The sequence below is a fragment of the Struthio camelus genome, chromosome 12, assembly GCF_040807025.1.
Source record: "Struthio camelus isolate bStrCam1 chromosome 12, bStrCam1.hap1, whole genome shotgun sequence".
Lineage (NCBI taxonomy): Eukaryota > Metazoa > Chordata > Aves > Struthioniformes > Struthionidae > Struthio > Struthio camelus.
The window spans coordinates 20,758,777-20,784,263 of record NC_090953.1 but is presented as its reverse complement, the minus strand read 5'-3'; the positions used below and the strand labels follow the sequence as shown (position 1 = coordinate 20,784,263).

Genomic DNA, 25,487 nt, shown 5'->3' with positions numbered 1-25,487 from the left:
TTTGTACTTCATCATTTACACATAAGCAAAATCCAGAGCATTACAAAAACAAAACATCCCAAGAAACCACAGCTTGGAACAATTTTTCACCATCCAGAATGGTCCCAGGGAAAAGACTGTGTTCATGTGTGTGTGTGTGTGTGCACGCGCACTGTTAAAAAACAAAAATTTGGCACAGTAAATAGCCAGAGAAAAGCCAGATCAGCTTTCAAAACAGTCTGGCCAAATTGCTCAGAAAGCAGTGCTGGCCAATGGGCCACCTGGGTGAGCTGGCAAGCCACCAGCCCTGCTCCCTCCACTGTCTCCTTGGTCAACATGCTGGGGCAGGGCTAGCGCAATGCAATGCTCTGGACTCTCCCTCTGCCATTTCCTTCTCTGAAGGAGAGGAAGTGATACAAAGCGACACCAGGAAAGTTTGAGAGAAAGGTTCTCTCTCCTCCTCTTTACTTTTTATTGCACCAGAAGGTGAGCCTGGCAGGCCATTCACAGTACGTTGCAGGACCTGATTTTATTATCTTGTCCATTAAAAGGATAAAACGGATATCGACCTTTTCCTGGAAGCTCAGGTTTTCCCAAGAACAAGCAGCAGTCTGACTTTCAGTATGAATGACTTTGGACAAAGGGAAATAGCCATTCAGGAAAAAACGTGAGCACATTCAACAGTTTCCACCACCCCTAGCCTCACCCAAAAAAAAAAAAGAATATAAAAAACCCCATCACCTTGAATAGAGGCATGAAAAGAAATGTCCTCCCCTTTACGCTCTAACATGTGAAGAAGCAACACAGATGACTGCATCCTTACACTCTGAAGTTATAGTTAAATGCTTGTAATACAGTCACATAGGCATATGACAGCACTTTCCAACAGATCTAACTGGCCTTTTTCTTTTGAGTTAAAAATAGGATCAATTTGAGACATTATTCTATCTAATGAAATGACCAACTTTTCTTGGTAAGGAATACTAGACAAATGACTGAATGGTCATAAATTAGCACCTATCATGAAAATTTCACACCACATAAATCCATTACCAGCACTGCCAAGAGCATCTCTCATGTAAGTTAATGATGTAATATTGTTTTAGAGATGAATCTTCTAACATCATTTCACAAAAAAAAAAACCCTATATATACACCTATAATTTTTAATTATCCTTTTCATATGGAACACTCAAAATGGATTTTTTTTTTAAAAAAGGGCACACTAACTCATGTCAAGCAATATCCAAGTTCAGTCCAGTAATCTGCCTTGAGGAATGGAGAAAAGAGCACAGAGAAAGAGCAAAAAGTGAAGATTAACAGAACTTTAATAGGAAAAGTAAAAAAATTATCAACTAAAATTTTGTTCTGGTAAAAAAATTATCAACTAAAATTTTGTTCTGGTAAAAATATTGTGATTTTGCAGTTTGATGTGCTTCTTTAATTAGGTTAACACAAACCAAGCAAAACAGATTTCAGATAAACATAGTCTGACCATTAAGATTCAAAATGGAACTAGTCAGAACTTGAAAGCAGCTTGGTCAGTGAAGCCTTATATCACATACTTTAATTAAAAAAGAATATGTAATAACAAGCCTCTCAAAATTTACACCAAAAAAGTTCTTTCAAAACAACAAACTATGTAGTTTCAGCACTTGTTAATGTTTTCACTTTGTGATCATGCCACAGAGGAACCATAAAAACCTATGTTGGAAGGAACCTCAAGAGCCTCGTTCAGCCCCTTGCCCTGTGAAATTATGCATCTCTGTGCTATCCCCGGTTGATGCTCAAACCTGTACAAACCTCCAGGGAAACAGAGTCCACCAAATTCACAGGGAAGCTGCTCCACTTCCTTTTACTACTTCTGTATTTTGAAAGTTTTTCTTCCAAATTTCCAACCCAAGTATTCCATGCTGCAAACGAGTCTTACTACTTTTCCCCCTCCCTGTCAATAGACATGCGGGATTGATTCCTGTACTCTTTAACACTAAATTTCACGGGTTGGGATCCTGCTACTGTGCCCTCCCATTGCCCCATTTCTTTTTTCAGGGTCAGCTACAACTCCTTTAAAAAGGAAGGAAATAAATCCGTTAGTGGTCTGGTCTCCTTCAAACTCAGTGCTCTTGTTTTCAGGGATGCCAAAGGATGATTCATTCCAAAAACTGCAGATGAAAAGAGCTCATGAGTTACCAGCTTCCTCCAACATTGTGTTCTCAAGCTCCAGAGAACAGTTTTCATCCGTCCTGTCCAGGTGACCATCAGGTCCCAAGTCTCCCTACCTAGCATTCAGTAATAACCGGGACACGCAGGCTCCACCTCCTGGGCAACAGTTTGAATAGGACAGTTGTTTTTTCTCAAGAGAATCAAGAACCTGGTCAAGAAAGAGGGCTGAGACCACAGAGAAAAACAAGGGGAAAGTTTTCCAGTTTCTTTGTTTTATACGCTTTGATTCACATCACATTAAATATTTCTTTGTGAAGGTAACAGACACTTTCTTTCTCCTCCCCACTGTCACTCAGCTTCTGAACGAGCTGACCTGGTCAAAGGGTCCCTAGAAATTAAAAAGGCTTTGGAAGGAATGTTTTGCCTGTTACTAAGTCTGTGAGCAAAGAGCAGGTGATTTCTAAATGAGTCTATGACTGATGTGCGCTTATAAGCCTGGAGATGGAAGTAATAAGACAGGTCTGGGAGAATTACCAGCAGCTCCAGGATCTTAAAAAAAAAAAAAAATCCCATAACCATCAGTGAGGAAACCAGAGCTTAGAAAGAGCATGTACATCAAGGCCTGCAGCCACACTGCCAGTGCCCACACTCTGGGAAACCCCAGACCAAGGCTATAACCAGTGCTGGAATTGAGATGAGCAGGCCTCTGCATGCCCTTGGAGCACCTTGGATACCCCACAGCAACAAGCAAAACAATTTCAAATATAAAACAAACAAGTCAGTGGTATCTGCTGAAAATTAAGACGCAAGGATAAAGCAATATTAAGGTTCTTCCTAGTAAAGTAACTTTAGGTTGTGGGCTAGCATGCTGCTCCGGCTGTAGTTCAGCAAGTCATAATCACTACAGCAGCCAGCGGCCCTCCAGCTCCAGAAGGCAACAGCCCCTCTCAGAGCTGCCAACATCTCTGCACACGCACTTTCCACACCAATTTAGATATGTTTTTGTGTTGGCCATTGCACTTCAGACAATCTTTTTTTTCCGTAATTTTGGCAGTAGTAGGTTATGGAGTGAGGTTATGGAATGATTACAATTAAGCTAGAAAATACAAGGCAGCGGCAAACTCCAGCAGAGGAGCAGGAGATAAAGTGGTGGGTGGCAAGGGATGGTAGGGATGGTCACCGCCCCAGCTGGGTCACCTGTGGGCAGACACTCTGCCACTACATAGCCTCTAGTCACTGTAACTGCACAGCATAAAACTCGCAGCAGGAACCTGCACTTCTATTTGCACACTCTTGCTTCAACTTTCAGCTGAAGTTACTGAATCCTTCCCTAAAGCCTCCTACATACACATATCTTCCTAAAAAATGCTAGCGCTAGGATGCCACTACTGTTAAATTACAGAAAGTGCAGGCTTAGAAACAGATACATACTCAAAGAACCTTTTCTCTTTAACACTTTATTAATCGGAATTTTCTGAAACTCCCCAGGAAAAGTTATTTATAAAGGTGAATATCTACTCATCTCTTCTAAAGTAGGTATTTTCAGTGAAATAGTTTGACCAAATGAAAAAAAATATTTTTCTTAGCTGAAAGATAGATAAATATTTATAGATCTCAGCATTGCATTATCCCTGAAATGAAAGAAGTTTTTAAAATGCTTTTCTATTGATTTACTACTTTGGTAAGCAGTAAGCTAAAAGGTATAAAGGTAACTATGAAAGGCAAGTCACAAGATAATAAATCAATCAAATAAGAACTGACATATATTCATTAACTTTCCTTCAGAAATGTCACCAAAGTAACAGAAAGTGAGCCAATGTCCAAGCATACCCACCCTTTACTTGCACTGGGAATTCAGTTAAAATTGCTCTTCTTCCTGATATCAGTGCAAACTACCCAATACCTAGCAGAACCACCAGCACTGAGGAACATGCTCATTCACTCATATCCTACTGCCCTTCTTCGTTCATGTGTCCTAATGATAATTCCCACACACTTAGGGCTACTGCAATAAGAAATGAATAGCTTTTACATGGATTTACTTTCTACCTTTCTCCTTCCATACAACTTGTCTCTTTCCTACTGAGAGACTTCAAAACAATTAAATGGTCAGCAGGAACACTAATTTTCAGAAGAGGGATTCACGACCCTTTGCTCTGTTCAGCAAACTGCTTGAGGCACAGCATGCCTCACACAACATAGCTACAGAAGTTAAGCATTTGAGCTGAGGAAACATCAACACACTACAGTTCTACTGTAATCAGATTCCATGCAAAAATCACTAAATAGAAATAAAGATAGAAAACAGCATTTGGAATTTTAACTAAGTTAGTACAAATTAACTTCACAGTTCAGTAATGCCAGTGACATAATGCAATTAAGGGGTGCCCAATGCAGACATGTAAAAACACTCCAGATTTTTTCTCCTGGAGGAAATATTTCTAGAGCAAATGAAATCAACATATCCAAATTTGCCTGGACAAAATTTTACTCCAGTTACTCCAGAAATCAAGGTCAGCCTGCTCTATTTGTTCAATCCTTCAGAGAGCCGCCTGCTAGGGCTTTGTCCAGACTGTTTGCACTGCAATGAGGGAACTTAATAGGCGACGCCATAAGTTCCTACTCTGCTGGGAGACTCCTCAGCCTTTCTGACTGCAATAAGGCTCTGTAGTAAAACAAATAGCACCACTAGGGAATTTGAGGAACCTCAGCTGTTAGTAAATTCGTCTGCTGCTCCAACAAATACCTAAGACTGAAGACAAGCCAGGCCATTCACTAACCAGATCCTTAAAAACGTTTTCCATAATAGGAAATAAAAATGGTCTGCTATTTGTGAATATATCCATTTCAAAATCATTGAGATGGATCACACCTGTACTGATCAAGCTCCGGTTTTCCCTAGTTGGAAATCTTTTATTTTTTTTGGCAGGCTCACTAAGCGAATGCAGAGTCAACGATGAATCAAACTCTATGCTAATTTGAAAGTTTATAGGTCAGATCAATACTGTGGGTGTGAGTTTTAGATACTATATAGAAGGTATATCTGGTAGCTACAGGCTACCTCACAATGTTCTGTCCACGTTAACCAGCAATGATAAAGCGACAAACGTGACAGCCCAGCTCTGCTAGACTGGGTTGGGGGCACTGATGTAACAACTTCAGCTGCTCTACAAAGAGATAAAGTTAAGCAAAGGGAAGCATGGATATCCAAAGGAGCATCTTACAGGGACTCTCAAGGGACACCTAGCCCAGAGCTAAAGGCTGTGCCTCTGACTATTGACCAGTAAAATTTACACAATGTAATTCAAGCAGGAACTAAGTATTATCAAGCTAAAAGCATACAATAAGACAGCAGCAGAATAGCTTGAGATATATGAAAAAGAATTTAGAGGGGGGACCATTTAGTAAACACTGACCTCCCCAGTAATTTGCACACCTACCAGGCATTATTTGTACTCTTCCTATCTATACCAGCACCTGGGGTATTGATATCTGGTAGGGCAGTGACATTGTCAGTGTCTTTTGAACTGCAATGCTCAACACCACCACCCAGAAAACTCAATATTTTTTTAATCGTCTCTGCTTAATGCTATGAGGACTGGAACACTACTTTGCCCTCTATTTCACACCCTTGCAAATAAAGTGTTTTAAGTATGTCATTCAAAATATCTGCACTTCTACACTAGACAAACATAGAATACCTAACACAAACTGTTGAATAGGGACTGCACCCACCCCATTAAAGCAGAGTTGCAACTGCCACTGCTACGGTTAAACATAAAGCTCTGCTATGATTTAGCAGAGTTTGTCTCCCTGGAAATATTTCTTAACTGATTCATTTAAGCTTGAGCAAACAGAAACCTAGGTCTGATACCGTTACAGCTTAAAAGCCTGCATATACACGTTCTAGTATAGTCAAAGCTAAATATTTTTATACTAGATTAAATTTGTAACAAGATCGGGTGAGTCAAGAGTTCTCTATTTTCAGTACTCCCACTATTTAAATACCGGCACAGGGCACAAACAAATAGGACACGTGACATTTTCTGTTGTTTGTAACAATTAAATATCTAATTTTGCTTGCAATATAAATATTTCCTTACTGGTCCAGTGAGCGACAAGAATTCCTTAGGCAAGAAGTATACAAGAACACAAGCCCTGTTGTACTACTAGCTACATTTTCTACTGTCACAATTATGAACTCAAATGGAAGTGTCATCCTTAAAAGTCAAGGATGATGGGGCCACAGCGCAGGCATTTGAGCAGATGATTATTCAGACATTAAACATTATCATCAAATTAACAATGGCAATCAAACTAGTTGGTTGTTGCTACTTTCAGCAACAAACTCATCATCTTATAAGATTATCCTGCCAAAGGTCACACTGTTTCCTTCCAAGGAAGCCTACCTTCTCTTTAGTACTCTACAACTGCCCATTTGTAGCTCATCTGTAGCGAGATGCACTCAATCAAACGTGCCTAAGAAGTGCTATTAGTATGCTTGTTTACAACAGTAGGCTTCACCAACAGATCATTACATAGAAGCTGATTGCTCATAGCCACGGCTGATAGCTATAGTGTGGTCACAAGGCTATGATCTCATTGCAATTACAGAGACATAGTGGCATAGTTCACACGACTGGAATGCTATCGTGGATGGCTACATGCATTTTAGGAAAGACAAGCCAGGAAGATGAGATGGTAGAGTCACCCTTCATGTGAGAGGGCAATGGGAAGGTACTGTGCTCTGCCTAAGGGCGGATGACAAGTAGGGCAAGAGCTTATGGGTAAGGACTGAAGGGCAGACTAATAAGGGTGACACTGTTTTGGTGTTTGCTACAGGCCACCTGATCAGGAAAAGGAAGTAGATAAGGCCTTCTACAGAAAGCTGGAAGTAGCCTCACAAGCACAGGCCCTAGTTCTCATGGGGGACTCCAACCACCTTGACACCTGCTGGAGGAGCAACACAGCAAGGCACAGACAATCCAGGAGGTTCCTGGAGAATACTGATGATAACTTCAATACCGGTGATGGAGGAGCCAATGAGGAGAGCTATACGCTGCTGGACCTTGTACTAACAAACAAGGATGGACTGGTTGGAGATGTGAAGGCTGGGGACAGCCTTGGCTGCAGTGACTATGAAACCGTGGAGTTCAGGATCCTGTGAGGTGAAAGCAGAACAATAAGTAGAATCACAACCCTGGACTTCAGGGAAGCCAACTTTGGCCTCTTCAGGGACCTCCTTAGAAGGAACCCATAGGATAAGGTCCTATAAGGAAGAAAAGTCCAAAAGAGTTGGTTAATATTCAAGGATCACTTCCTCTAAGCTCAAGAACAGTGCATCTCTATGAACAAGTCACATAAAGGGGGCAGAAGACCTGCATGGATGAACAAGGAGCTCCTGGCAAAACTCAAACATAAGCAGGAAGTGTACAGATCGTAGAAGCAGGGACAGCCACATAGGAGTAATATAGGAACACTGACTATGCAGGGATGCGAGTAGGAAGGCCAAGACCCATTTGGGATTTAACCTGTCAAAGAACGTCAAGAACAACCAAAAGGGCTTATTTAAATACATCAGTAGCAAAAAGACCACTAGGGAAAATATGGGCCCGCTACTGAATGGGGCAGGGGCCCCAATGGCAACAGATACAGAGAAGGCAGAGATACTGAATGCCTTCTTCGCTTCAATCTTTAGCTTCAGTCTTTGGCCTTAGCAGGCCAGCTCTCAGGAACCCTAGACCCCGGAGATCAGGGAGGAAATCCAGAGAAAAGACTGTCCCCCTTGACAGAGGAGGATAAGGTTAGAGATCATCCAGGCAAACTTGACACCCACAAGTCCATGGGCCCTGATAGGATGCACTCACGAGTGCTGAGGGAGCTGCTGGACGTCACTGCTAGGGTCAGTCAATCATCTTTGAAAAGACATGGAGAACAGGAGAGGTGCGTGAGGACTGGAAGAAAGTTAACATAACTCCAGTCTTCAAAAAGGGCAAGAAAGAGGACTCAGCCCTGGTGAGGCCACATTTGCAGTACTGGGTCCAGTGCTGGGCTCCCTAGTACAAGAGAGACATGGAGCTACTGCTGCAAGTCCAGTAAAGGGCTACGAGGATGAAGGGACTTGGAGCATCTCTCAAATGAGGAAAGGCTGAGAGAGCTGGGACTGTTCAGGCTGGAGAAGAGAAGACTGAGGGGGGAATCTGATCAATGCGTACAAATATCTGAAGGGAGGGTGTCAAGAGGATGGGGCCAGACTCTTCTCAGTAGCGCTCAGTGATAGGACAAGAGGCAACAGGCACAACCTGAAACACAGGAAGCTCTGTCTGAACACTGCAGGGGGGAAACACTTTCCTGTGAGGGTGACTGGGCGCTGGAACAGGTTGCCCAGAGATGTTGTGGAGTCTCCTTCCTTGGAGATATTCAAAAGCCATTTGAACAGGGTCCTGGGCAACCTGCTGTAGGTGACCCTGCTTGAGTAGGGGAGTTGGACTAGATGATCTCCAGAGGTCCCTTCCACTCTCAACCATTCTGTGATAGCAAAGCCTTCATAATCAATTCCTTGATGGACAACACACTAAAGATCACATGACTGATCAGCTGCTTTGCCATTCCAGAGAAGAGCATGCAGAGGTGCTGCTGGGAGAACTTCTATCACTGATGCCCAAATACCATACTTGTGAACACTGCACTAGGGGTTGTGCTGTCAGTTAGTCTAGGAGGGAGCAGCAGTATACACTCCATCAGCCAGAAGACACAATCTCAATTTTCCTCAACTTAGCTCAAGGATGAATACAACAGCAGAAAACTAATTCACCAAAAACCGGTGTTCTAAATGACAGCGAGTACAGAGGTACTGGTTCAGGGCCCCGAGTCCAGAACTACCCTATCTGGCAACCTTGGGCACAGCATGCTTTCTGGAGGGGCTGACAGAACCTTTGAAGTTCTAAGAAAAAAACCTTAGGCCTTCCTTCCACCAGAAGTAATACAAACAAGACTGTACTGCACAGAACATTGTTTATTTTACATTTGCAAGATACTCACACAATTTAAATTCAATAATTTTTATATTCTCCCCCCCCCCCAAGAAAATCCCTATCAACCATAATGCCTATATATACTACAAGGTCTGATAAGCAAGTTTACATTTTAAATCTTCAAGAACCTTAAAAAAAATAGTGTTTCTGTAGTGAATAGTCTTAAACCACTTGAAAAAAACAGTAAAAAAAAATCATGGTGTCAGGCTGAACTAGGTCAAGTTTAGGAAACCTACTGTTCAAGTTCTAGCAGTTAATTATGCTCTTGCTTGTTCATACAACCATATAGGAACAGCATCCATTTTACTAAGAATCCAGCAAGGCAGTATCCTCAGAGTCATTTAAGAGATCAAATAAGTGAGTCTTATTAAGGAGTTATACAGAGGACAGTTTATTAGTAATACGGTTTCAACTACAGTTTGCTTTTTTAAAAATCAAAAGGCATATTTGCAAAGTAACTCACATAAGCGTATCTTCAAAAAGGAATATGAATAAGGGAGTACTGGAGGAACATCACTGTTCCCAGTAGAGCCAAAAGAGCTTTTGGGTAATCAAAGCAAATAGCTTGAGCAGAGCTAGATCTAAAGCTGAAGACGTTAGGCTTATGAGCAAGAGTCTGATATGGCAGTCAAGGTCTAAACTCTCTGGGTGGGTCTCTCTTTCCAGGCATTTGTTCCTATTTGGTGAGAACGCTGCAGGAAAAAGTTGAAAATGGGGAGCATGACTGTCTGTAGAAATCACAAGATGTGAGGCAACATCCTCTTGCTAGGTTCCTCTCCTAATGAAACATTTTCAAGATTGAGACGAGCCCTTTTAATGAGGGTGCTTGGGAGGATGGTAATAAAGATGCTCACAGATGCCAAGAATATAATTAAAACAGTATCTGAGAGTCAGAAGTGGTTTTTTTTTTTGAAAATATAACACTGCTTGCAAGGTTAATTTGGGTCCATCATAAGAGCTGCAACTTACTTGGAGTGCAAGATACACATATATAGCTCCAAAAATATCTTCTGATTTCTGGTAACTTAAGAGTAGACAGCTAAATCAAATAGGATAAAAAGAATAGAAGACAACAAAAATACTTTTTCTGTGAAAGAGTTAAGCTGATACAAACAGATTTTCCAAAGCAGCAGATTTAAGTATTCTAATTATTTCATCCACAGATTCCAATTCACACCAACAACAGTAATGGGTTGAACTACCAAGTGGGCTGTTAAATCCCAGCTTGCAAAGTTCTGCATATTCACTCTATTTTCATGCTAAAACACCACGATGTTTTGAAGGAGGATTTTTAAGTTGTTGCATCTGGATTTACAACTTTTGAGCACACTCACTTCAGTGCTTCATCTTACTGAACTAATTCAAAGGCGTCACTCAAGGTTCTGAACTTTGCCTGCCACTTCTTGGCAACTGCCCCAGAGGAGGATGAAATAAGCCATTTCAGAGCTGTTAATTTAGTCATTAAAGGACATAGCTAGGATATGACCTAATGGGTTCATCCACCGCAGTCCAAACATCTCCTCAGTCTTTTCAAAGTGAGATGCATAGACAGAGTTTAGAATATGCCATTAGTACTTTGTACAAAAATATACTACGTCCATTCAATAGAAAGCCAGGGAATCTTTCCTTAGATATCAAAACAGCATTGCTAGGCATCAGACAAAAACACCCAGGCAAATCATATAGAGCCTTATCTATTGCTTTTCTCCCACCCTCCTGAATATCACCTGATGCCACCCTGAAACTTTTTATTCATTTTATTTTCTAGGAGACTAGTAGTCAACAGTTACTTCATTTATACTCCACTCTTATTACCTACCTACAAGATGATGAAGGCAACTAATGGTCTGTTCACATTTCTTATAAACTTCATCAACACACTTCCTTATTGATTATGGAAGTTGAACTAATAAGTAAAATAAAAATTCAGTTAGCTACTGAAATCACAGGAAACATCCCTATTGATCATTTTCAACAGCACCATCATCCTGAATTAGATGAGGTAGACAGGCCTAAGGACCAGCTGTGCTACAAAAGACGAGAAAATTTGCAGGGCCTCAGGTAAGACCCTTTTTTGCTGGTCCTGGGCCTTACACGGAATAGTTCTCTGCTCTCATTGCTCTACTACACTAGACAGCACAGGCATTGAAATAGTTTTCAGTAAACTTTGATCAATTCATCCCAACAATCAGTTAATACAACCAATTACAATAGCTCTCTAAAAGAGGAAGTGAGGCAAGAAAAAATAGTTATCATTTATAAAACGGTATTTAGATGAATACCAGTGTAGTCTAATCAATTAGTATTGCCTCTAATTAAGCAAGCCCAGAAAAACTTGGAGGACTACGCAGGATTGGCCATCACACCGACAAAAATTGTCAGTTTGTCTCCACTGTGAAGCTCATCTGCTCATCCAGAATCTTCACAAATGGAGGATTAAGTTAAGGGATTCTTGTCCTGGAAAGCCATTATTTCATGTAGGTCCATCTGGACAGCAGGATGGTTGGTAACGAGTTCAGTCATTTAGCAAAAATATAAGGGGACAGCTTAGAGATCAATTGTCATTTATATTAAACAAAGTATGACAAAGCAGGTCCCTGTTAAAAAAAATCATTTCTATTCTTCAGGCAAGGTAACTCAACTTTTCTGTTCAATTATATGTTACAGTGCACTGTAATTCTTTTTATGATAAAACAGCCACATATAGAAACATGGAGAGCATCTTGATCAGTATTAAATGGTTCAGTATTAATCCAAGTGCTTGAACTACTTTTATTTACACCTTCAGTATTACTGAGCTGGTCAGGAATACAAGTGATAGCCAAATCACTGTCAGAGGAATTACATTCATTTCCATAATATCTTTTGTCCTAATTTAATGATAAAAAAATCAGCTAAGAGGCTACTGAAAAAACTGAGGTTTTTTCTTTCTCACCATGATATCAGTTCAGAACTTATTGCAGGGCAGAACCCTCCCATTCCCAACGGCCAGTGTGTGACATGACATTAGCTTCCCTAACACACTATGTGTAAAACATTATTAACACTGATACTTCCATTTTGTTGTTAAACCCTGTCACTACGTGCCATTAGTACAGACCAATTACTTATTGCAGTTACAATAAAACACTGACACATAATAAAAATATGAACAAGATATTGTTCATATTAATAGAAACTGAAGACTAGGTAATGTGCAATGGTGACAAAGGCTTAAGATTCACTCTGGGGTAAATATTATAAAGTCATTCCAGAAGCTACTGCATGCTAATACAGGATTAAATGAAATCATCATTAAGAATCAGACAGTATTAGAAAGCTTATGAGAAGCCATACGGTGCTGGTCAACTATAAAAGGACTGAACAACTAATATACTTCTAGTACTTGGAAGTATTTGATCCTTTGAACTATACATCACATTTTCTAGGGTCTTTTTTTCTGCAGTGTTTAAGCATCTCTTATTGTGCCTAACAATAGGTATTACTGTTATTTTTCAACAATTATCAAACATTTTAGATGCAAACTGCTGCATAAACAGAATTTTGTTGCTGTCATGGATTGCTCTCTGAGATAGAATAAAGCTGAGAAAGGAAACACCAGTAAAATTGCTTGGCTGACATGATGCCCAAATTAGGGACAAAAAGAAAGAAAACCCAAAAGTTAAAATTGCAAGAATCAACATCTGCCTAATAACCAAGTCGGCAGTAGCACCTGAATGGAATTTGTGACAAGCAAAACAATTTCCTTTTGGATTTCTAATAGGAACCATACAGTACATATGGCTATGGGGGCAGAGTCAAAAAGGAAAAAAGTCATTTCACTGAATGCTTCTCAAATATTTCTCAGACTAAGGCATGAATCTTTGCCACTTATGTAGAGTGTTAGTATTGCAATTTCATGCAAAATTTCTCCCTGTAAAAACTGTTGGACAAAAACAGTAATCATGCTGATTCAACCCAAAGCAACTTGTTTTTCTGCCCAAGACCTCATTGAAGAGGCCTCAAATACGAGCTACAGCACAGTTATTAGTTAAAAAAAAAAAGTTACACAATACTTCACTGGAAAGGATTTGCACCAAAGTCACACTGGCAACGCAAATCTTGAACAGACATCAAGTAAATAACCTAACCTAGTATTTGCAATTCATATCTGCATCTTGCAATAGTGCTTGCTGAAATTTCCCTAGAGGCAGGTTATCCAAGCTTAAACAGTAGAATGACTCCACCAGAACAATTCACTAGTCGTCTTTCTCAAATATTTGCTTTATATAGTCACATCAATTAGAATCTCCCCACAATAGATCCTGAGTTTCCTTGAAACAAGATGTGGGACGCTGGAAGCCGAGACACTGGGCAGTTTGCTCAAGATCTGCCATAATATCTGTGAAATATGAGATGTTTTTCAAGTCCTGAACCATTACCCTATTACTTCTCTAGAGTAAATCCCTATTCCTATTTAAGGACCTAAATAGGTCATTCAAACACATTGTGAGACCTCAAAAAATTTTCTTAAAGAGTTTAGATAGCACAACCTTCACCTCTTCTAAAAACCTGACAAAAAGATCTAGTCCTTGAATAGCAACATTTCAGGAGCTAGTGATGATATTACTGAAGTTGATGTAATTTTTGAAGCTGAAAGGAGCAAAAACCCTCAACAGGACATAGGTGACAGTGACTGAAAGAAATTGAAGCTTTAGAGGTGGAATGAAAGAAATTCCTTATCATTGAGGAAATAAAAGAAGAGTTAACTAAAACAAGAGTCCTTCCAGGGAATCTCCATATACACTTGACGAAACTCTTTTGTAATCAATTTAAATAAAATATTATACAGCTTTCCCGGGCAGAAAACCACTATGACTGATTTTACTGATCCAGAAAAGGGAAAAACTGGCCAATACGTCTGTTCACATGACACTTGTGATTAAGATGAAGTCTTTATCAGACAAAGATTAGACTACCAGAAGATTTACAAGAACAGTCTCAGAGATGACTGTTCCAAAATGCCAGCTGCCCGTTCAGAGGCCAGGAGGTATGTTTAGGCAAGCTGAATGCAATCATAAAGACATTACATAACTTAAGAAATTAATACTTGTGACAAAGTTCAAGTAAATTCATCCAGTTCTTTTTTGGTCAGGATGATGCAGCCATCCTTCTTCCTGAACTGTGTATGCTTACACAGTTAATATTGAGCATACTGGCATCAGGCTACTTGTCAAGTTTGCTGTGTGCTACTGCAGCATGCCAAGACAGTCAAAAGATCACCAAGTCTAAACAAGCACTTTCACATATCCATTTCTCAAGAGACTCCCTCCTCCCTTTCATAGGCTCATTAACGCACACAGTCTTCCACTTCTACCATTAAACAAAGAGGAAGAGAAAGGGGAGAGAAATAGAAAGAGAGCACATGCAGGAGCCCTACAGCAGCAACATACACAGTGGCAGTATATCAGCCACACTACTCAACTGCTCTGAGATTAACCTCTTGGTACCCGGTGACTATTCCGGATCAGTATTTGCTGGTGTCACTGACAGATGGTTCTGCAGGTTTTTTGATTCCGCCTCCCCCAGCCATCAGCCCCAGATTGCTCCTACCTTGCTCATTTTTGAGAGGCTTTAATCTCTAATCCTATGACATCCCAAGGCCCCCAAAAAGTAAAAAAAAATTTGCAAAAGATTACATCCCCCCCAATGAACAACTATCCTACCTCAAAAAAACTAAAAACAAACAAAAACCAAAAAACCCACCACACTTACTGAGGCTTTCATGGTTGGACATTAAGAGTTACTTCCCTGCCCCAAGCTTGTCCAGAGATACCTGGTTATGAATGAATGAAAATAAAATTGTTTTGAAAGCCAAATTCCAAATCAATTTAATGGTTATTTTCTGTGTGGCACAGGTAATTTAACCCAGTACCTTGCAACCATTTCAGTAAAAAGGCATAGCTTGCAGTAATTCCTTTAAGATCACTATATTTTATATAGGGGTATGTGTGCCTGAATTGCCCTTTGGCACTTCAGCTTAGTTTCTAACCACTGAACCTGGCTGTTTAAACCTATTAGAAGTAGATATAACCTTTCCCCTCACTACCACTGGGGAATGACTCAGAAGTTTAACATTTTGGGGATGGGGTGGAAGTAGCAGAACTAAAACCAATGAAATACTCAGAGATAAAGTAAAAGGCATATGACATACGTACCAATCACACCAGCACAATCTCACTGTACTGTAAACGTGAGATTACAGCTTGGGCCACAGTTTTCTTTATTTAAATAATAGGTATAGTTCAAAGGTCCACATTTAACTGCAACCAAAAACCCTTCCATTCAGATTGCTACCCAACAGTTTATTCGAGCTGTGAATTTAGGTACTTTTAAGTCATGAAATTCAGTTCCTAGCTCTACGACTTACAACATCAATCAGCCAGTGTACTTCACTAGTTCACTCAAGTACCACAGTGAATTCATCTTTTTTTTTCCCCTTCCAATCTACATTCAGACCCGGTATTAAAGTAGCTCAGAACCTAACTTTGCTGTATTGAAATTATGGGGAAAATAGTACTGCTGGCACAGAGTGGTTGTAGCTTACAGCTACAGGAAAAGGAAGGGAGGAAAACACAGGTTGGTGTAATCCCCATAAAAAAATAAAATCCCTATAAAACTGGTCTAAGCTTGAGAGAGAATCTCCAAAGAGACCACGATGGAACCTGGAGCAGCTACTACTTCTATGATGGAGACAGAAAGGAAAAAGTCAAAATACAGCTGGATTTTTAGTTGGGTGTGGTGGTAGGTGCATCCATGTCAATTAGATAATTCTTAGCCTAGTACACTGCCGCTTAGTGTGCTATCTAAGGTCAAATCTATTACTACATCAAATGTGTTTACAAGGGGACTCTGGCAGTGATATTACTAAAAACCTCTTACGGAAAGTAACGCTCTTCAGATGATAAAGCCTAGATTCATTATTCACTTACTTCTCTTAGCAAAGCCTATTTCAAGATGTGCATAAAGCACTGTATGAATCTTAAGTCCCATCGCTATTAGTTCTCATAAGCGTCTTAGGGTTACTCTTGCAGAAGAGGGGTATACAAGGTGTGTTCCACACACGAAGAGCACTCACTCATTCCACTCCTACATATGCATATTCATATGTAAACATGGACAGATGTACATGAAAGGATGTTACACAGGTTAGTATTTGTGGCATATGTATAAATTCATAACAAAGTGTGCGGAACTCTAGCTACCACTGTCACTAAAATTCACTACACAAGAGAAGTACCAAGTACATTCCACAAAAACCCTCCAGATAATTGTGTTCAAGTCAGAAAAAAAATGACCTACCAGCACCTACTTCGCCTCAACTGCTCGACAACAGCATGGAAGAGAAGACAATTTAGCAGGGAGGTTCAAAGATCAGACAGGACCACAACAGAATCAACACCTTCAGCTAGGAGATGCACCTGATCAGTACACATCATTCCTATTTTACTCCTATATTCTGCAATATATTCAGCCTCCCAAAAGATTCAAGCCACAGCCCTTCATAATACACATAAAAGTACTCCAATCTATAACAAAGGCAGCAATAAAAAGGTTACTTTATAAAAGAACGAGGAGATTGTTTTCCAAATACAGACGGAAAAGATAAACATTGTCACTGCTTCTATTGATCATATTCAGCAACAAACGGAAAAAAAAAAATCAACTTGAGATCCAAGTTTCAAACCACAGGTATAATTTCCTACCTAACCACACAATTCCAGCTAAGGCTTCCACTTTTTTCACCCAATTTCAGCCTTCAATGCCTACCAGTCTGGCCACCTAGAAGGCACTTAGGAAGCAGCCCTCTCCAAGAAGAACGATTTCTTATTTAATGGTTATTTAGGCAGGAATCAGAAGATTAAGTCTTAAATACAGTTAGTCAAAACTGCACGAAGCACTCAGCAATGCAAGCAACTGAGCTGCATATCAGGCACAGACACTTATTCTCCCTATAGGGTTTCTACTTGCAGATTTTCCACTAAAAAAGATTGTATGCTAGAGAAGGCTGCAAGAAGTAGAGCAACAGGATTTCTCAGTTGGAAGCTTCATGGCTTCATGACTGAAAATCCCAAGTTTTCAATTCGAAAATATTCTTCCTGGACCACATCCTTAAAGCAAAAAATCACAACAAAATGGCTTTATGCCTACTTATAAGACCTAAAAAAAAAAAATAGTTGAAGATGTTCTTCTCACTCCAATACATTATCATTTCATTTTAAACTACTCATTCCCAGCTGCACTGAGGTTTTCAGCATCAGTTTCTGCAACCAACATTACAAAGCCAGTTTGCTTCAGTTTTCCTTTTCATATACTTTCTAGGAAGTGCTGGGCTCCGAACCATGTGCCAGAACTTTTTACTGTTGACTTCCAGAGGCAGTTCAGACACTTCCTAGAGTATTACCCATGAAAGACAAGAGGAAAACAAAGAGAAACTTGTATAAACACCAACATAGGCAACAGTAGTGCAGGGAGATTCATTCATTCCACCACCATATAAAACCTCTTCAACCCTTTGTAGGTAACAGCTCCAAGCAGCTATAGGCTTGTGCAATCCCATTTGCTGAAAAATTTAGGCTCAACTTGCCACCCAGCAAGCTGGCCTGGCCAAGAATCAGCACTCTTCTGAGAAAGAGAAGATTTATGAGCTTTTGATGTTGTGCATCAAATACTCCATTTTCTTTTAAGTGTTCAAATATGTTTTGCAAGCAATTTCTAGCTTAAAGGAACAATAAGCAAAACAGTCACTAGACTAAGTTACTATATCATTGTGAACATTAAACAAAGCTAGAATCATAAATTTAAAATTAGAAGATTTCATTGCATCATCCTCCTAATTTCATAACATAAAATGACAAGGAAAGATATTTCTTAATAGAAGTCCACATCCCCCCCTTACACGATCTTCTCAAAGTTATATTCTTTTGCGCAGAGTGCAAAGCACAGGATGTTTTTAAAAACAGTATTTCTGCAGCAAACAACACAAGGCATAAGGACAGAAAGTTATGTCAGTACTTAACTGTTTTTGTTCTTATTACTACCTGAAAAAGAATGAATAAATGACAACTGACTGTAACTGTAGAAACACACCATGTTTACAATCAGACAACTACAAAATAATTCAGATTTATACTTTTATTTTTAGTAAGAAGGTATTTAGTAAGAAGGTATTAAAATGATTGGTATGGTAAATAACACGTTTAATGATAAAACTTACCAACTCAATTTTAGAAGTACCACTCTTGACATATGGTTTATATTATGTGTACGTATATACACACAGACATTTACTATTATAAATACATCACTTGCGTACAACTCCCTAATTCTGTCCAGTGCAATGAGTGCTCTCCAGGTCACATTATCCCTCCTAGCCTTCCTCCCTCCCCCATCTGACTGAACAGTTGACTACCCTAGCTGTAAATTTAAAGACCTACGCAACACAAACCATGCATTTAAACGCAACCTCAGATGTAGCTTCAGCATCATTAATCAACTCCAACTGCAACAGAAGGTTCATTGCATTGTAAGTCTTGAATTATATATTCAGTCTAATTAATAATAGAATCCCTCAAAAATTTGAAGTAGTCCTATCAATGGACTTGCAACTGAAGGATATGGAGAAAAGGAATATAATTAGCTTTTCTTCCCCCCCACAAAAAGCAAGCATAGGATACTTCCCAAAGTTACACTTTGTAATACATTTAAGATATACATATTCAATGAAAGAATTTAAAATAGTACATCTTATGTTTATGGAAAAAACCTGACATAACTGCCAGTATTAGTGATGTTACCCCACTTTTTTTTAAACTACCACAGTTAAAAGAAATACCACGAACTGCTGATTTTTGCAAGATATTTATCTAAAACATTAATTATTAAGCATTGTGTTAAAACTTGTATTAGGCACCTGAAGGATGAACAGCATTCACCCAGCACCACACAATTTAAACCTGCACTAGAATTCTTATGCATAAACATGAGATTACTTGACCTACTTTTTCAAGCCTATCACATCCCTCTTATTCTTACAAGAATATGCCATTATATGGAAGAGTCCTTTTGTGCTACTGTATTTTTTCTTGTGCAACTCCAGCCATTCCCTGTAAGATTCACCTTATGTTAAAGCTGAGCAACAGTACTACAGGACAGGAGTGAAATGACCCCTTCTTGTGTAAAACCTTGTGCTTATTACAGCCTAATCCCAACACAACTATTTCCCAGTGCTCTCCATATTTTACATTAAAACAGCCTGTAGATTTCTTCACAGTTCCAAGTTCAATTCACATCCTATTCTATTGGTGTAAAATACATATCTCCTTCAAAATGGAAGGAGCACAATGATGACATTAAAAATTAAAATCACTAAGCAAACCAAGTGCCAAGAACAGGACTCTACCCAACCTCAGGAGGAATTTCAATTTTATTGCAGTTTCTTTCTTGCTTATTATGTGCTGTGTCACAGCTATGCTCTTCACTGAAGTGCCTATTTCCTGTGGAAAATAAGTAATACAGCAGTTGTTTTAAGCACAATTTCAGTGTTTAAGGAAAGCTATTAATAAAACTTGAATGTAACACCTGTGGTTTTAGGACACTGTTCAGGGAAAGAGACTAAGATTCTGTTACTGATTTGTCTAGATTGGCTTCCTCCCCAAGCTCTCTACTTCCCCTCCCATACTTTGTCACAATCAGCACTTTACTACAAGTGCCTTTGCCCACCAGGCATTTGTGCAGCGCTTTTCTTTAAATGCGACACTTGAAATTGCTTGTGAATTTTTCACTTTTAAAAACATGAATCGGCTGAATCTGAAAAAACTGGAAATGCTGAAAACTTACAAGTGTTAAATGGTGAATTTCAAAGACAAGTTAGATATCTATTGCTATTGTAATGAAAGAAACAAGACAAAAGAAGCCAAATGTGATTTTTCATGGACCCTTAAGAAATACAGAAAACTTTTCATCCAATTATTTTCCTTAAATAATAGTGTCAACAAGAAGTTCTAATTACCGTTTCAAAACACATAAGAAAAAGATGAAAAAGGTGTTATTTTAACAATAAACCAATTTATTGGATTCTCTTTTGAACAGATTCTTCCCATACTAATACAGCAATTTAAAAAGTAATCATTCAATAGCCTTTTACTCATTTTCTTTTCTCCATGTACTCCCAGCACTACAGTTGTACAGATAAGCAGGTTCTTGTCCTTACAAACTCCAGACTTCTCCGAGGGTTTTTTTTTTCCAGAGCACAGGTGCAAACAAGATAAAACGAAGCTCTCATTTTGGGGTGATAACTCGGAACACTAAACACACACAGTACAAGTAAATCCCTTTACCTACCAGTGATCGAGGATGGGTACTTTAAACAAGTTGGCCAAAGTCGTCCATTTCCCCAAAGCAAACAGAGCAAACAAACTCAGAACTGAGGGAGCAACACTCAAGATTCTTCAAGTCCAAAATGTCATTGTGAACTATTTGACCTTTGGAGCTGTCATGGCTACAGCTGAAAAGATTATATGCTGAGGCATAAAATTTACTTTCAGAGCAAGTCCATAATCATTTCATGCATCATAATATCAATATTGCTTTAAAAAGCTATTCAACTATCACCACCATTAAAAAAATATAATTAACTGGTAAAACATACCACAATGACTGACTTCTGTCCTCAAATTCATAAAAGGAAAAGTATATTTTAATAAGTTGGTCTCCTAATAAAACATTTTTCTCCTATTTTTCCTTCAAGAACTGATGGTATGCAATATGAATTAGCACGTGGAGGTACATCTTCCTATAAGAGTATTTTAAGATGCTTCCACTCATCATGAAAAGAAAAAGTAAACAGAACAATCTTACTCCCTCCTCCTTTCTTTTCTTTTTTTTTTTTTTAAAACTTCAATAGGCTTCGCTCACCATGCACTGCAAACATATTGCCTGGCTCTGTTTTTCAAATTGATATTCCTCTGGCTTCTAACTAAGAGTTTCCAAGAATTTCTTTTCAGAGAATTGCTTGGTAATCCACTCAAAAACCAATAGCATAAAGTAACTTTTAAAATTTATAAATTATTGAAAAGTGAACGACCCTCTCAAAGTCCTATGGAGCAAATTTACTTTCATATTAAGTTTTTCATGTCTATTACTTCCTTGAACTATCTGATGCAGAAAGACCACTGGGCAGTGGCAGATAGGCAAGAAGCAGCTTCCTCAGCTGTTTTTGCATTAGTAAATTTCAAGCAAGCACCTTGTCATTAATCCTCAAGAAGCCTTTCACTGAATGGGATTTCTGCAAAGACAATCACATAACATTAAAGCCAGCCAAGAGAATTTAGAGATTTTTAGATTTTTTCCTTCCAGTGTACGCATGCAGAAAGGGACTTGATGCTTTCCTTATTAACATGCTTAATATATCCTTATTCATACTCCTTACTGACAGTGATTCCACTAGGTGACTCTGGTGATTTTTTTCTACTACTGGGATACTGTTCTAGCCCATAATCATACAGAATCACTTAAGTCCTTTTTCCAGTACTCACTGGTACTCTTCTAAGCGATCTCCATATCCTGAAAGGGATGTAGCCTAAACAAGCTTTAGATTCCGACTTGCACTTTCTATGATCAGGTCAGTAGGAAGCTTTTTCCAGAAGACCTAAGTTCACATACTAAAGCATGTCTTATGGCTGTCCGTAAACCAAGATCCCATGTGAAGAGGTCAAATTTCTCAAGGACCACACTTCACTCTGCAGATCATTCTCTTGCCACTCACTCACGTATACAAAAGCCAGTAGCACTGACATAACCCCAACAGAAAAGAGGGAAACCTTTGTGTACTTTGAGCAATTCATTCATAATTAGACCAACATGAATGAACTGAAAATGTTTCCCAGGGAAAATCCCTTCACAAATAAGAAGCCAGGAACCCGCCTCAAAGCACCTGGAGTAGTAAGTGGTTACTAATCCAGTTCAATCAGTTGGATGGCCAGACATAATTAGTAGGACTACACTAAGATATTTCAATGACTTAAAAAGCTAATTAAAATATTTATTCACATTATTTGATACCACACTTGATGACCATGATCTGATAAGCGTCAGTGGAACAAGGGAAAGAGGCATAGGAAAAGAGCATTTAATGTAGTAATAATTCTTAACACCACAAAAGTCAGGAGGTTCTTGCTGGCAGGCTCGATTATAAGAATGCTCTGTAAACACTTAGCTCTACCTACAAAATAATGGAACAAAGCTGTTAGTTATTTAGAGCACATATTTCATCATATGTGTACTCTTTGAGGTGGCTAGATGGTTAGTAACAGTATTTACACTACTGATGTTACTTCACTTAATGTTGTCCTTAGACACATCTGATATAAACTGATATGCTACATTTTATAGGCTGTTCTGAAAGTTCACTAAAGACATTTTTCAAATACAGAGGATAGCAGCACAAAACTCCATTAGCGATCTTTTAGTATTTCAAGCACCATTTCCAGATGAGGACACAGAGCCAGAGACACAATTAGAACAGTAACGTGTACAAGGTCAAAATAACACCAACAGATTCAGAACGTACAGCAAGATTCATCAATGCATTGCCCAAAGCCTTTCCACTTTATGATATTCACTTTTCAAAGCACAAGAGTAGAAACAGTAAGTCTGTTATGTTTGTCTAGTAATCATTTTTCCATGTCCTTTTTGCCACTTGTTAAACACACTAAGGTGAAACCACGTTAGTCATCTTCTCAGCTATCTGCTCTCATTCCAATGAAAGGCACAACCCTTTCTCTTACAGCTTAGAGAGCTCACTTACGCTTTTATACCCCTCAGTCTCCCTGGAAGCTAGTTAAAAATAGTCAATAACTGCAGTGGTCAGGTTTGTCATCCTGGCTAGCAATCAAAATGTTTACTTGAAGCATCAGTATTTGTGCATTACTTTTATTCTTCAACTTGATTTCTCTCTACACACATAGCCATAGCTTCAAACAATTCATGCATTCTCTGAAGAAAATATCACTCTGATCTTCACAGGCAGCAGATAAGTTTTAACTCTTTCTAAAGGTTTCCAAAGGTCACTATACACATAACAAAGGAAGTTAAAGTAAACAGAATCTTACCTCAAAATTAAATTTCATTTAATAGAAAACAAGCTTGTCTGAAAGTACTGCCTGACCACGTGGAATGCTTCCAGTAACCAGATCTGTAACACAAGAAACAAGGTATGTACTTATCCTTGATACTTCAAAACTAGCAAAGAATGTGTCTTCTGCCAGCACCATGGAAAGGAAGGAACTCAGGAAGTTATGAGTTTCCTTTGCTCTTTGGGAGTCAATTTGCATTGCCACGAAGAACAGCTTTAAGTTCAAGAAAATGAAATTCAATTTAAGTTTCCAAATTCCTCACATTTAAAAGTTCCTAATAAATGACCTCTGACCTTATGCAGGTAAAAACCTTAATTTTATAAAGGGGAACGTAACAGAAAGCTTTCAGCACAAGCCTGGGTGCAAACATAAATTACCCACACAGTCACACTTACCTCTCAAGACTGTTATTATGCATTACCAGTGCTTTTGTACGGCTAAGGTCTTTTTGTGGAGGAACTTAGTGTGGAAAACAGTTTAGCAGAAACCTCACTGGGCTGTTTCCCTTCACACTGAAATCTCTTCAGAAATTGTGATCACAGAAAAATAGAGTTAATAGTTCTGTTTTGTTTTTAAGATATTAGAAAAATGTTAGCTCAAGGTTTTGTTTAAGTTGAAACAAAAGTAAATTTAACATAGAGGTTTAATTCTCACCTCATGAGGAATTCAATTTAAACATTAAAAATCGCAATTTGACAATTCCACCCTCCTCCCCATCCAGAGCTATGAAATGAGCAACATCACCTCCTTGAATATGCCAAAGATCACAAGATACTCCAGCCACTTCTACAGGTACAGCAATATGTCTGCACAAACAAAAGATGGCCTAAAGCTTGCTGTGAGGAGGTCTAGGGTTTGTAGGTGTTCCAGCCTGCAGACTGCAATTACAAGAGGTTTTTATCCTTACTTCTGGACCTCTTGGAGCATGATCTTACTAAAACCAAAAAAATCATAGGAGAAACATCCACACTGACTATCCAAATTTGAAATTAGTTTAAGTCCCTGATCCTTCCAAATTTGTATGTAAAGTTTCACATGTAATCAGCTATACAATTCAAAAGGTCTTTTAACTGAGAAAAGCCTAGAACAACAAAAGAATTCCTGTAACACTTCACCAACCAGTCAAAGCTACACAGGCAAAAAGATGTTTCTAATAAAATTAATTCTATCAGAGTGTTTCTCCTGTGTAGCTTGGTTAGAAAAGTGATCTTTTTCCCTTCTAGTGGACTTCTACGTAACAAACGCTATGGCAAACTATTAACTGTACACCAGGCCAGATTAAACATTGTCTGCTTCAGGACAACCATCCCAGCACCCAACAGATCACCTGCACTCTCACTAAAGTTAGTATCATAGCAGTTTGCTTTTAAAAATAGATCTCTAATCCACACATATTCAACTTGTAAATGAAAATCAAATTTTCGGTAATATAAAGTACATACAATTAAGTTCAATCAAAAAGCATGCCACCAGCCTGAACTAGATGGATCCGCTAAAGTGTAAAGTCTTTCAACTGAAAAGCAAGCCAGGTTAAAAGCAAGTTCAGTGTGCAAAATGTCTGCATATCTAGCACATCCCCTCAGGTGGTTATCTCAGCATATAAAAGATTTGGAATGCAAATATTATATTACAATAGCACCCTAAAGGCCTATTCAGTGCAGCCCATCAATTTGCCAGCCACTTTTCCTGGCAGTCACTATTTACTTTTCTGTACTTAAACATATTTTAAATTGCTAAAATCTGTTTTTAATACAACTGTAAAGCGTTTCAATTCCTTACAAAAGGCCATGCCTTCATTCTGATGTCCCGTAACATGCACTACAAGTTCAAATCAGTTAAGATGTTAACTGATCGTGTGAAAACGCCAAGTCTTTGGCATTTCAGATTCTGTCGTAAGATTAAAACTGTGTTCTGATTAATATCATCAGGAGGCATCTGAATCAAATGAAGAAATGGTGTGATAAGACACTACCAAAAACATACTCAAAACCTACAACAAGGCTGGCTGTTCTACTGAAAATCTGAACGCTTACTGGAAACGGCCACACATCTCGGCAATACTGAGCTGTCATGCAAACTTATTTATCAAACACAAGCATTAAAACACAAGCAAAATGCTTGTAAAACAAGCTTTTTG

The 25,487-nt window shown here is 38.8% G+C and overlaps 1 protein-coding gene across 5 annotated transcripts in view; it reads right to left on the bottom strand.

Annotated features, from left to right (window-relative positions):
• TLN2 (talin 2) overlaps positions 1 to 25,487 on the bottom strand; it is a 218,840-nt gene that overhangs the window by 123,406 nt on the left and 69,947 nt on the right. For 3 of the 5 annotated variants that reach the window (XM_068958794.1, XM_068958793.1, XM_009681511.2), the window contains exon 3: positions 23,327 to 23,409. The exons of the other annotated variants lie outside the window; for them this stretch is intronic. The gene's annotated coding sequence lies outside the window, so the exon portion shown is untranslated. The remainder of the gene's footprint in view (positions 1 to 23,326; positions 23,410 to 25,487) is intronic. 5 annotated transcript variants of the gene reach the window in all.